Genomic DNA, 10,296 nt, shown 5'->3' with positions numbered 1-10,296 from the left:
GTGATTGAGCCCCACGTGCCTCCACGCGTGGCCCTCTAAGACCGGAAGTTCCGCTTGCCCTTAAGGCTCGCTTGCCCTTATAAGGCTTTTGATGGGGGGGGGGGTCACCTGACGAGGTGCCAAACCAATTCGGCGTGGCACGCGTGCGACCGTTATTCGACGAACTTCGGTTAACTCGCAAACATCAGCCAAGCTCCGGTGTTGTAGAAAACACTGCGAGCGCAATTAACCAGCGACTTGAGATCTACAGGTAAACAATGTTTCGATGTTAACGCTGTTATTGTAGGTAACCGGGTCTCGGAAGCGAAGCGGGATGGAATTTGGGTTGGGTCCGTTTAGGGAAAGTTCAGCGACGTCCTTCGTTGTACCGTACTTCTGTGCTTCCCGCCTTAAGCAACCACCAGCACTGGCCGTCGTGGTGAAGTATGGTCGAATGGAACCCTACGACCCGCATGGCGTGATAAGAAGGGCCTCTCATTCACAAGTGGATTTGCAACGGGTGGCTATAAATGTGTTAACATTGTGGTCACCAGGACCAACTTATCAGCGTTAACTACAACGATTTAGCTCACTACGGTCAGTAACGTGGCTTGGATCCAAGTCACTCACCGGGTTTAAATACCGGCAATGTGAATTTGTTCTCGAGTGTCAGACAATGATCATTACTGCTGGGACGAGCTCGTATCGAGGCCTGCAGGGCCGCGTCCTCCTGTAGGCCGCGTGGACGCTGCGCCTAAGGGCCTAGGGCCTGCAAAAAAATTGTGACCGTGTTTTTTGTTGTATTACACTGGTCAACAACACACTTTTTCTGGCATAAGGTATTCCAACGGTTAAAAGGTAATTTTGGGGTGCTGATTCCAAATCTGGCATCAGTTTTTGTCTATCACATCAGGTTTTTGAGATATCAAATATTGCATTTTCAATAAAAACTGCAGAAGAAAAGTATTAAATAAATGTGGATATCTACATAAAATTATATTATAAACACTATCTTAAAAATACAGCACCATATTTTAACACTAAAGCAGTCACTGACTCGCAACAACTTGCAATCATAAGTGACAGAGTTAATTTCGGGTAAAATCAATGAAAATGGGGTATGCCAATAGCATAAAAATGAGATGTGATAGAGCAAATCTGAGATCAGATTTGGAATCAGCACCCTGAAATTAGTCTAAAACAGCTGCAAAAGTCCAGTCCAGAAAAAAATGTTTTTTTTGTTGACCAGTGCTATTGGATAAATATATGTATGTAGCAAGGATAGGCACAGTGTATATATAATTACTGCTGGAGTGAGCTCAAAGCGAGGCAGGCACGGGTCGTATCATCCAAGTTCATTCACACTGGAGATTAACTTTTCGAGATTGTTTTCATTGAAAAAAAATGTGAAAAGAACATCTTCAAATGGTGTTTTTCTCACAATCTCGTGCTCAATAGAGATCAGTGACAGACAAGGCGGTATTATTGTCCCACGGTCGATCGTAGACATTGTTTCTTCATCAGCTTTCGCGAGTGACATAGGAAGCAGCATCAGCAGTACGAGCTGTATAAAGTTATCACCTAAGTCCGACAAGCACCAGATGTGCCTAGGTCCTACACGAACCTTAATCCTGCCCTGGAGACCGGCAAAGTTCAGGGTGAGTTCAAAGTGGGACGGAGATGTCAGAGTTAGGACAGGGTGGGGTCGGTGTGATGTTATAGGGCACGTTGGGGGTGAGTTACAAGGCCATGCTGTAGGCATCATAGGCCCGCACTGGCAGTTCGAGTCATGATGGCAGTAATTCTAGATTTGAAGCTTTCGTGACTGCAAGGATTCATACTCTTAGGTTTTTTCGGTAAAGTCACGTAGGTAAAAAAGAATAATTTTATTATTTACTTAGGTAAAAATAAATAATATTTTTTTAACATTTATTTTTGCCTACGTGACTTTACCGAAAAAACCTAAGAGTATGATGGCAGTACTCATCATCCAATGTTACTGCTTGGCGAGGCTAACGCTGCCCTTTTGGTTGGTTGCCACCCCCCGTGGGGCGGCAGACGGGGACGAGAGCAGCCACCCCCCTCGCCGCAATGTCCCGGAGAGGTGCCCGAGTGCCCTTCCCGTGCCCGGTGGAGCTGGGCCGCGTGGGGCCGCGCGGGGAGGAGGAGGCCCGAGCACTGCACGACGCCGTGGGCGGCGCCCGCCTCGCCAACCTGCGCAAGCTGCTCAAGACAGGTGATTGGGGTTGATGTTGATGGTGATGATGGTGATGGGACAGGGGAGGCCTGGCCAGAGCCCCCTCAAGTGGCGCAGTCAACCGGGGAGCGCAAGGGATCAAATTGTCCTAGCTTTGGCACGACGCGCCACGACATTTGCCCCCCACGTCCTGTTCGAGTGCTCAGACTGATTCTATAATGGTGCAGTACAATGGGCTGAACCTCGCACTATACAACTGCCAGACAAATGCAGTCGTCGCATGGCCTGGATTCGGTACCATGGCCTGGGAACGGTAGCATGGCCTACACACAATACCGTGCTGTTACGATAGCATGAACCCATGCAGTGCCATGGCCTGGACAGCGCACCATCCATGGCTTTATCCCTGCTGTATGGTCAAGAGTCCTCCTCCTGTACAACGGTCTGGATAATACACCACGGCCTGAACCCAGTCAACGTTGAGCCGGTTGCACAAAAGACCTCAACTCTTCGTGTGTTGTATGCAAAACGAAGTAAAAATTTACTTTTTTTTGTCATGTAAAGTTTTGTGTGACCAGCCACTACTGGAAACTCCAGATTTTCCAGTCAGTATTTGGAAAAATAACCGTGCATTACTCATACTCTTTGGTTCTTTCGGTAAAGTCACGTAGTTAGAAATAAAATAAATCACGACGTTTCGATCGCAACACAAGCGGTCGTCATTAGGTGACCGCTTGTGTTTTTTTTTGCCTGATGACGACCGCTTGTGTTGCGATCGAAACGTCGTGATTTATTTTATTGTATTTCTAACTACGTGACTTTACCGAAAGAACCAAAGAGTATGGATTCCTGCAGTCACGAAAGCTTCAAATCAAGATCGTGCATTACTCATTTGGGATTCATAGAGAGCAATCGTCGATCCCCGCTGAGCAAACTTGGCAAGACCCTCCTGAAAGAGAGTCACGAGGCTCAGCAGGCTTTACAGCAGGGGTGGGGAACATCCGGCCCGCGGGCCGTACAAGGCCCGAGAAATCATTTGGTGTGGCTCTGCCAAGGCAACCGCAGGCGGGACTCGAAATTCAATAAATCTCGGAGCAAACCTGGAAAAGCAGTTGCGAGTAGCAGCAACGTCATCAATACCAGCTAACATCACACGCCTTGCCAAAGAGAAGCAGTTCCAGCCATCACATTAGGGGTGAGTTAATTAAATGTTTGCCCAAATATAACGGGCAAATTTTTAAGTTGATAATTTTGTATGGCCCGCGAATTATGTTATAAATATCCAAATGGCCCTTGGAAGAAAAAAGTTTCCCCACCCCTGCTTTACAGGGTAAACAAGTCGAATGTCAAGTTTGCGTTCACTGGGTTATGAGTTCGTGGAGTCTTCAATGGAGCCTGTACCCTGACCTGGAATCTAGACCGTGACCCCCCCCCCGTGCAATATGCTGGCCCAGGTGTTTTGTGGGCCCTGTTCTGCGCAGTTGTGGGACTCTACAACCAGTGATGGACCTGCTGCTGGAGTTAACATCGACGGCAGTGCTTTAACTCTTTGCCAACGAGGGACACTGGGTGTCCATATAACGGATAAGTTACTCAGATTGGCATTGATGTTGAATACAAATGATTTGGTTATCTTTAAAAAATCTATAATTTTCCAAAACAAAATGGGTTTTCTGTACCAGGCCACCAGTTGTGTCTAGGTCTAGGATTGACGTTTCGTGTCAATAGCCTTTGAGAGTAGCTTACGAATTTGACTTAATCACTGGTGGCTTACTTCAAATGAAAACCCATTCAATGCGACCTTTAAACGCATTTATTTAGTAAGTGAATCCCCGCGGAAGTCAATCATTCCACCCACAATAGTAAATGAAGTTACTTCTCAAAGGTATTGTATGCGTGCAATAAGGTATTAAGTATCAATACCAACAGCAGGGGATGTTACTGCTACTCGGGAAAGGAAGATGTCGACGTTTCGGCCGCCTGCCTTTCTCTGTGTGAACACGTGAGCGAGAGTGATGCCCGTGCCGATCGAGCACGCCCCCGTGTGGCCATGTGCGGTGACTGCCCCCAAACTCACCCCCCTGGGGATCCCTCGTTACCCCACCCTGGAAGCTCGCCGTGCCTGCCTGTGCGCGTTGTGTGTGTAGCCGTGAGTGCGTGTTGGTAGCGGGGCTGTTGTGGTTGGGGGTGTGGGTGTCTCGTGTGTCGAGGTGTGAGTCTTATCGATTGGGTTGCGGGGCGGGGATTACGGTTATAAGGGCCACTTGAACCGTGCCACGCAGCGAGCCCGCGTAGCTCGCCGTGATCGTATAGTGGTTAGTACTCTGCGTTGTGGCCGCAGCAACCTCGGTTCGAATCCGAGTCACGGCATTGTGGCGACAAAGACACGGCAGCGGGCTCCGAATTTTTTTTTTACGTTTGAACCTCGTCATTGGTCGTGGGTAACTTGCTCAATTTTTTTAATCGTTGTCCACCAATTGTTTTGCGAGTTTTGTAACGAGCGCTTGACCCGACCGAGCGATACGTGCCTACGGTGGTGGGGGTGTGGGCCGCTCGCTCGCGTCTGCTTGCCACGTGGCGTCTGCTCGCCACGTGGCGTGCGTGTTGATTGGGGAGAGCTGTGTGTGTGGGTATTGAGACTACGGTAGTCACGAAGCTGCGTGAGTATCTCTCGCGTGCCGCGAATCGTCCCCGAGGCCTCTCGGCCCACGGAGCGAGGCGGCCGCGTGGTTGAGTCGCCCTCAGTGCCTTCTCCTGGCGCTGCTCGGTACTGCGGCTATTAAAACCATGGTGCGCCCACAATGCCCCGCGCGCGATTAATTGCCAATTCTGTGGCTGCCGTATCGTACTAAATTACAGTCCCCAGACAATGCTTTGACCGTCATTATGATAATACACTAACATTGTAATTGTGTGTTATATTAAATAGATTTCATATGTTTTTAAATTGCCCGAATTGTTCAGACCCATAGCGTAGAAAGTCGACAGCCACGAGGGGCGCATCCCACAAACTAATATTTATCTCTACAGGAGATTGATGTTAAGTTCTGAGCACTTAGTCAAACTAATTTTTTAAAAGGGTGATATACAGGTTAAGTGGAATTAGTTGTGTACAATGTACACTGTGCAATGTTTAAGTTATGAATGACTGAACAGGCCTACACAGGCCCCATAGCGTAGAGCGAGAATTCCTGGCTACATATAGCGCTGCGTCGACCTGTTCTCACTAAGACTATACTTTCAGGGATCATTTCTATAGTTTCCAACTTACGAAATGGGCTCTAAAGTGTCTGGACCAACCAGCCCCGATGAGGAGTTGGAGCTGTGCCTCCTGAGCGCGAAGCCGGCTTGGAGTGCTGCTCACGCAGCCGCTCCTCGCCATTGATGACCGTTCCTGCCGCTCGCAAGGGTGGTGGGAGGGAGGCACAGCAAGCTGAGGGGTTGGTTTCTTATCCTAAACAAAAACAGATGTTTATACCAGCAGATCGAGCGCTAGTGGTGTGCGCATTTATATACTTCTTTAGTGAGTAGGTTGTTGCAATAGGCGCTAATGATGGGAACAATATCCAATCTGTATGCCAAAAAATACTCTGCCAATTGATGCACGTGCTCAGAGTGACAACACTTTTTTGCTCCTGCGTAGAACACTGCGCCCATGAAGGGGATCGCAGAGCCACGCCAATCAAAATCAAACTCCGCCCACTATTGTGAACACATGCGACTACTGTAGAGGCGATCACGTGGATTGCGGATTAACCGGAGCACATATTTGTTCGGTTTCAGCACGTGACTTGTATTAAACGTTTATAAGAATTTCAATGTTGTTAAGCAGTTTTTTGATCATTCATTTGGCCTGAAGGGAAAATCCACGAGTTATTCATTTAGGGGCCGTCCATAAATTACGTCATGCACCTAGGGGGGGGGGGGGGTCAGACATTAGTGACGATGTGTGACGACGACGGGGGGGGGGGGCTGAGAAATGTGACGTCACATCAAAATGCGCAACTTTAAATAAATATAGACAACACGTTCCACTTAATTAAATAGACTTTTTAATAAATGTTTTCTCCCACAACATCAGAGTGCAGCGCCACATTTGATACGCACTACAATGACAATAGTTTAAAGCGATTTGAAGCATGTTTTATTTTCAAAATGGAAATATGGTTTTGGGGGGGGGGGCAGAGCTTTGTGACGTCATATTTGAGGGGGGGTCTGGCTTTATGTGACGCCTTGTGACGAGGGGGGGGGGTCAAAAATCATCCAAAATTGCGTGACGTCATAAATGGACGGCTCCTTACAGTACTTGAATCTGCAGCAGTATTCAGGTTAAACGTCAGACGTGCCCATTGAGTGAGTGGCGTGATGCTGGAGGCGATCAAGAGAGTTCTTTGCCTGTAGGTGGAGCCAGTGGGCCGCGTAGCTCGCCGTGATCGTATAGTGGTTAGTACTCTGCGTTGTGGCCGCAGCAACCTCGGTTCGAATCCGAGTCACGGCATTGTGGTGACAAAGACACGGCAGCGGCCTGCGTTGTTTTATTGCCCTTGTTCATAGTGGTTAGTTCATTTTATCGTCCTTGTTTATAGTGGTTAGTTTATTTCTCCACGTCTGTTACTTTTTTATAGTCAGAAAATGTAACTGCTGTCATCCCCTGACCCTCGCCTCGTGGCTCAGGTCAGCAGCAGCGAAAGGCGACTCCCACCATGCATTTCACCGTTAGCACAGTTGTAGTAAACTACTTTTATCGTTTACATCGTTTGTAATTTGTGCAAATAATTGGTAATATTGGTGATGGAAACAAGTCAAATTTAATGTTGACACACTGAACAAGTTTAATATGTTTAGGTGATAACCCCGCCTAGCTGGGAAACCACGCAGTACCCATAGCGTAGAGCGAGTATTCTTGACTACATATAGCGCTGCGCCGACCTGTTCTCACTAAGACTATACTTTCAGGGATCATTTCTATAGTTTCCAACTTACGAAATGGGCTCTAAAGTGTCTGGACCAACCAGCCCCGATGAGGAGTTGGAGCTGTGCCTCCTGAGCGCGAAGCCGGCTTGGAGTGCTGCTCACGCAGCCGCTCCTCGCCATTGATGACCGTTCCTGCTGCTCGCAAGGGTGGCTGGAGGGAGGCACAGCAAGCTGAGGGGTTGGTTTCTTATCCTAAGCAAAAACAGATATTTGTACCAGGCAGATCGTGCATTAGTGGTGTACGCATTTATAGACTTCTTTAGGTGAGTAGGTTGTTACAATAGGCGCTAATGACGGGAACAATATCCAATCTGTATGCCAAAAAATACTCTGCCTATTGATGCACGTGCTCAGGGTGACAACACTTTTTTTGCTCCTGCGTGGAACACTGCGCCCACGAAGTGGATCGCAGAGCAACGCCAATCAAAATCAAACTCCGCCCACTATTGTGAACACATGCGACTACTGTAGAGGCGATCACGTGGATTGCGGATTAACCGGAGCACATATTTGTTCGGTTTCAGCACGTGACTTGTATTAAACGTTTATAAGAATTTCAATGTTGTTAAGCAGTTTTTTGATCATTCATTTGGCCTGAAGGGAAAATCCACGAGTTATTCATTTAGGGGCCGTCCATAAATTACGTCATGCACCTAGGGGGGGGGGGGGGTCAGACATTAGTGACGATGTGTGACGACGGGGGGGGGGGGGCTGAGAAATGTGACGTCACATCAAAATGCGCAACTTTAAATAAATATAGACAACACGTTCCACTTAATTAAATAGACTTTTTAATAAATGTTTTCTCCCACAACATCAGAGTGCAGCGCCACATTTGATACGCACTACAATGACAATAGTTTAAAGCGATTTGAAGCATGTTTTATTTTCAAAATGGAAATATGGTTTTGGGGGGGGAGGGGGCAGAGCTTTGTGACGTCATATTTTAGGGGGGGTCTGGCTTTTTGTGACGCCGTGTGACGAGGGGGGGGGGTCAAAAATCATCCAAAATTGCGTGACGTCATAAATGGACGGCCCCTTACAGTACTTGAATCTGCAGCAGTATTTAGGTAAAACGTCAGAAGTGCCCATTGAGTGAGTCTGGCGTGATGCTGGAGGCGATCAAGAGAGCTCTTTGCCTGCAGGTGGAGCCAGTGGGCCGCGTAGCTCGCCGTGATCGTATAGTGGTTAGTACTCTGCGTTGTGGCCGCAGCAACCTCGGTTCGAATCCGAGTCACGGCATTGTGGCGACAAAGACACGGCAGCGGCCTGCGTTGTTTTCTCACGCGTTAGCACGGCCTTGTTTTGGATCGCTAACACGGCTGCTTTTGTCACACATGGACATGCAACCACCGGCATGACTGCATCGACTTGCTCATCTCTCATTGACTTCAACATGATATTCTTATTATCTTCATTCATTTACTTTTACATGCTACTCTTTCGATTTAAAGCTTTCGTGACTGCAGGGATTCATCTTCTGGGTTCTTTCGGTAAAGTCACGTAGAAGGGAAATAATAAAATAATAAAATTAAACATGATAAAATTATTCTCACGACGTTTCGGCCACAACGCAAGCAGCCGTCCTCAGGTGAAGAACAGGTCTGTCGGAAAGACAGCGTCTGAATGAGTCTTTCCGACAGACCTGTTCTTCACCTGAGGACGGCTGCTTGTATTGTGGCCGAAACGTCGTGAGAATGATTTTATTATGTTTTATTATTATTATTTTCTTAATATTTCCCTTCTACGTGACTTTACCGAAAGAACCAAGAAGATGCTACTCTTTGTTACACATACACTGACATTAACGTGCTAATTTTTTCATTAACTTTTATATGCTTCTCATCAAAATACATATGCTAATCCTACACGCTAATCTGAGCTCTTATGCGCTACGGAAGCTCATTAACTTTGCGCTATAATCCAACATGCCACGCTATTTATTACCTTGATACAATAATACCCCATTAACACTGCTTCGGCTACCTTTGTTCTCAAAAACTTATATAAACTCTTGCTGGTAACAGCTTCTCTTCACAAGGCAGCAGACATCGTGCTGCTCGCAGCAGACATCGCGATTTTCACCTGAAGACGGGTGCTTGTGTTGCGTCCGAAACGTCGTGATTTATTTTGTTTTATTTCTACCTACGTGACTTTAGCGAAAGAACCAACGATTATGTATCGTACCTGTGTATAGTGGTTAGTTAATTTAGGCACGTCTTTCCAGAAAGGCGTGCGTGTTTTATCTGTAAATTTTAAAGTCAGAAAATGTAACTGCTGACATCCCCTGACCCACGCTCTGAACGCCTCGAGCAGCGCTGCCTCGTGGTCCAGGTCGAGAGGCGACTCCCACCATGCATTTCACCGTTAGCACAGTTGTCATAAACTACTTTTATCCTTTACATCGTTGACTTTGCAGTTGACATAAACATTTTAAATTACAGTTAATGTTGATGTTTACACTGAAGAAGTTTAATATTTGTGGTCTAAACCTGCTTAGCTGCGAAACTACGCAGTACCCATAGCGTAGAGTCAATTTACTTGACTACATATAGCGCTGTGTCGACCTGTTCTCACTAAGACTATACTTTCAGGGATCATTTCTATAGTTTCCAACTTACGAAATGGGCTCTAAAGTGTCTGGACCAACCAGCCCCGATGAGGAGTTGGAGCTGTGCCTCCTGAGCGCGAAGCCGGCTTGGAGTGCTGCTCACGCAGCCGCTCCTCGCCATTGATGACCGTTCCTGCCGCTCGCAAGGGTGGCGGGAGGGAGGCACAGCAAGCTGAGGGGTTGGTTTCTTATTCTAAACAAAAACAGATGTTTATACCAGGCAGATCGAGCGTTAGTGGTGTACGCATTTATAGACTTCTTTAGTAAGTAGATTGTTACAAATAGGCGCTAATGACGGGGACAATATCCAATCTGTATGCCAAAAAATACTCTGCCGATTGATGCACGTGCTCAGAGTGACAACACTTGGTTGCTCCTGCGTAGAACACTGCGCCCACGAAGTGGATCGCAGAGCCACGCCAATCAAAATCAAACTCCGCCCACTATTGTGAACACATGCGACTACTGTAGAGGCGATCACGTGGATTGCGGATTAACCGGAGCACATTTGTTCGGTTTAAGCACGTGACTTGTA

At 47.2% G+C, this 10,296-nt stretch overlaps 6 non-coding genes across 6 annotated transcripts; all 6 read left to right on the top strand.

Moving 5' to 3' along the window:
* Positions 1–4,474: 4,474 nt before the first annotated feature.
* On the top strand, positions 4,475–4,546 carry TRNAH-GUG (transfer RNA histidin (anticodon GUG)). The gene has a single exon. It is a non-coding gene; the product is annotated as a tRNA-His (tRNA).
* An 858-nt stretch (positions 4,547–5,404) lies between these two features.
* Positions 5,405–5,618, top strand: LOC144731096 (small nucleolar RNA U3). The gene has a single exon (XR_013587903.1). It is a non-coding gene; the product is annotated as a small nucleolar RNA U3 (small nucleolar RNA).
* A 984-nt stretch (positions 5,619–6,602) lies between these two features.
* TRNAH-GUG (transfer RNA histidin (anticodon GUG)) lies at positions 6,603–6,674 on the top strand. Its single transcript has one exon. It is a non-coding gene; the product is annotated as a tRNA-His (tRNA).
* A 442-nt stretch (positions 6,675–7,116) lies between these two features.
* LOC144731098 (small nucleolar RNA U3) lies at positions 7,117–7,330 on the top strand. Its single transcript, XR_013587905.1, has one exon. It is a non-coding gene; the product is annotated as a small nucleolar RNA U3 (small nucleolar RNA).
* Positions 7,331–8,320: 990 nt separating this feature from the next.
* TRNAH-GUG (transfer RNA histidin (anticodon GUG)) lies at positions 8,321–8,392 on the top strand. Its single transcript has one exon. It is a non-coding gene; the product is annotated as a tRNA-His (tRNA).
* A 1,336-nt stretch (positions 8,393–9,728) lies between these two features.
* On the top strand, positions 9,729–9,942 carry LOC144731095 (small nucleolar RNA U3). The gene has a single exon (XR_013587902.1). It is a non-coding gene; the product is annotated as a small nucleolar RNA U3 (small nucleolar RNA).
* The last annotated feature ends 354 nt before the right edge of the window (positions 9,943–10,296 follow it).

This window comes from Lampetra planeri, chromosome 37, assembly GCF_965212315.1.
Source record: "Lampetra planeri chromosome 37, kcLamPlan1.2.h2, whole genome shotgun sequence".
In the NCBI taxonomy this organism is placed as follows: Eukaryota; Metazoa; Chordata; class Hyperoartia; order Petromyzontiformes; family Petromyzontidae; genus Lampetra; species Lampetra planeri.
This window is presented reverse-complemented; position numbering and strand designations above follow the sequence as displayed.